Below are 3510 nucleotides of genomic sequence, written 5' to 3' on the forward strand. Positions count from 1 at the left end.
AAATTTTAACATAAAAATTTATACTTAAAAGTTTTAAATTCTAAATTTAAATAAAATTAGTTTTAGAGGTACAATTAATTATACTTTAAAATAATAAAACATCTCAAAATAATTTCTAAATCAATTCTAAATCTCTAAAATTGTTATTTTTTATCTTTCATACACTAAACCAAACACACACTTAAGTGTTAAATAAGCATTGACTTCACATCTTTTTCCATAGATATGCATTCATTATGAATATTAAATTGTAGTGATGTTGACTCATATTCAAACAGTTTTAATGCTTGTCTTTAGCGTTGTGTACCTAACATAAAAATATTTGCTGACATTCTTTGTTCTCTAAAGAAAAAAAAAACCAAACCTTTTTTTATGAAAGAAAAAGTACTAGCACATCACTATTACACAATCACATAACCTAAGAAAGATAGACACAGCAAGTTAGTGGTGTTTGTGGCTCAGATTTAACCATATCAAATACAGCACATAAGCACAAACAACCCATCTTTAATGAAGAAGAAGAAGTAAATCGACATTGGTTTAATGGAGAATCCCAATGGCGTTTTGTTAGAACCTGATCTTGTAGGTGGTGCTGTTAACTACAGAGGAGAAGCAGCCGTTAGATCCAAATCTGGTTATTGGAGATCTGCTTGGTTCATCATAGGTATTTTCATACTATAACATACAAATTCGTCTTCATGATTTGTTTTTTGAGTTTGTAAATGTAATGTTTATAGGTGTGGAAGTGGCAGAAAGAATTTCATTTTATGGAATTCAAGGAAACTTGATATCATATCTAACAGGACCACTTAATGAGAGCATTGCAATAGCTGCAAAGAATGTAAATGTATGGGTTGGAACAGCTTCACTTCTTCCTCTCTTAGGTGCTTTCGTCGCTGATTCTTTCTTGGACGCTACCGTACAATCATACTCGCTTCTCTCATTTATATCATGGTTAGTTCATTTCTTCAATTTTTGATTTTTTACCCTCTAATATAACTATAATTAATTTGCTCAATAAGTATCCATTACTCTTCAAATTTTTTAATTTCTTTAAATCCTGTCATCCGTGTTGCGACTGATCGACTAACAAGATCAATTCCACCGCGGCCCGCCGTTAAATGCAGAACAAAACTCTATAATTTGATAAAATACAAAAATTATTAGCACTTGATAATTCGAACATGGGACCCGAGAGAAATCCATTCTCAAATTCAATCCTTCAAAATTATTTAAAATATCTTACTAATTTTTTAATAATACTCAAACGGATTGTGGTGCACACAATAGTCAATTAGAAATTTTATTTATTATCTATTGGAAAATTTAATAATTGTTAAATTAGTATAAAAATTAATTTAATAATTCTTATATTATTAAATTAATTAATAATTTAAAAGTTTTTTTTAAATAGAAAATTTGGTAAGATATTATAATTTGATTTTATTATGGGTACTTTTATATATATATATATATCTATATATATATATATATATATATATATATATATATATATTATATAATATATATATATATATATATATATTATTTTATTTAGGTTTGTTAATATAATTTATATTGTGGAGATTATTATGAATATTTATGTTGAGGTATTAAATTTGATTTGTGTCTAACCTTATTATTTGATTTTTGAGCTTAGTTATTTTGGACTTAGTTTATTTTGGGTGATTTTTTTAAAACTCTTGTATTAGTTGAAGTGTCTAGATATTTCTTAGGGTTGTAATATTTTCTAGAATACTCTTTGAATGTCTAGAGTTGAGAACTCTCTAGAATTAGTGTGTATAAAGTTCTCCTAGAGTACTATAAATAGAGATGTAATCCTACACTTTTGCATCAATCGAAAATACAAAGTTCTCTCTTCCATAAATAATTCTCTTACCAATCAAGTTTCTATTCAAGACTTTAATATTCCCACACACTTTCCCTAAACACAAAAAGGGTTTATTTCTAACAAAGTGACATCAGAGCCTCAAGATCCTCAAAAAATGGCGAATGGAGGTTTCACTTTCCAAATGTCGATGCTCACAAAGAACAACTATGACAACTAGAGTATCAAGATGAATGCGCTACTATGAGCTCAATGTGTCGGATATCATTGAGAAAGGCTTCAAGGAGCAAGATGAAGTCTCGCTAAGCCAAGGTGTAAAGGAGACATTGAAGGGGTCAAGAATGAGAGACAAGAAAGCTCTCTTTCTTATTTATCAATCGGTGGATGGAGATATATTTGAGAAGATCTCCAACGCAACAACAACCAAAGAAGCATGTGACAAACTTCAAACTTGCAACAAGGGAGTGGAATAGGTGAAAAAGATTCGTCTTCAAACTCTTAGAGGTGATTTTGAACGTTTATTTATGGAGTGGTCCTCTGCAAGGTTGTCTTATGGTGTTGACCTAAAATTCCTCTCAGAGTTGATGATGCAGATCCTCAGCAAATTTATCCTCTTCCCCTAGCCAGGGTCGATCCTTTGAGAATAATGATTCACGTTCATCCTTTGCATCTCCTTCTCCAGTTGGTGTTTCCCTCCTGTTGAGATTGACTAAGTGTTGTATCGATGATTCATATCAGTGACATTTGTATCCTTGTGATTGTTCTATCAGCATAATCATCATATATACATATACATATACATTCATAGATTTCATTATTGCATTTTTGTGATTCATTCTTTTCTGATCCTCTGCTATGGTGGTATCCTTTTTTCCCGACGCAGATCCGGTGTGTCTATCCTCTTTCGATTGTAGAGTGTCAGCCCCCTTAAGCAGAAATAATTTAACCTTTCTCATTCCCCACTGAGTTATTTCCTCGTGGATGATCAGTATTTTAGCTTCCTCCCCAGTTGATTATCTGGATGAAACCACTCCCCCTGAGTTATATCCTCGTTGGGTTGAGTCTTTGATTGACTTTCTCTTTCTAGTTCTTGCCTAGATAGATACCTTGATCCCCCGAGAGCTTGTTACCCAGCAAATGGTAATATTCTTCTCGATTTGTGAGTACTTTACTTTTGCCCAATACCCGATAAAAATAACCTACTTCCTTTATTCTCCCCAGCGGATCCGTTTTCACGTTTCCCAGAAAGTTTATCCTTGATATGTTCATCTCAACCGATGACGAATATTCTTTCCCTTTTGAGTCTATCCTGATATGTTCATCTTAACCGATGACGAATATTCTCGTTTTGGTATTCTACCCGTAAAAAGGTAGTTGTAATCACTATTTCATTCCCCAGAGGGCTAATCCTTTATATTGTTCATCCTAACCGATGACGGGTTTCCTCCTCTTTGCGGTCTTCTACCCGGTAACCGTAGTTGTAAAATCCTGCTTCCCTTTGCGAGGTCTATCCGTGCGATGTCATCTTAACCGATGACATATATTCTCTCTTTGGTTTTCTATCCAGTAACCGATAACATGTAATTCATATCTCCCACCGGAGGAGTCCTTGATATGTGTCATCCTAACCGGTAACGGATATTCTCTTTTCAGTATTTTAT

At 32.7% G+C, this 3510-nt stretch overlaps 1 pseudogene; it reads left to right on the plus strand.

Moving 5' to 3' along the window:
• The first annotated feature begins 378 nt into the window (after positions 1-378).
• Positions 379-954, plus strand: LOC127114990 (protein NRT1/ PTR FAMILY 5.14-like; annotated as a pseudogene).
• Positions 955-3510: the final 2556 nt, after the last annotated feature.

This window comes from Lathyrus oleraceus, unplaced genomic scaffold, assembly GCF_024323335.1.
Source record: "Lathyrus oleraceus cultivar Zhongwan6 unplaced genomic scaffold, CAAS_Psat_ZW6_1.0 chrUn0789, whole genome shotgun sequence".
NCBI classification, from domain to species: Eukaryota; Viridiplantae; Streptophyta; class Magnoliopsida; order Fabales; family Fabaceae; genus Lathyrus; species Lathyrus oleraceus.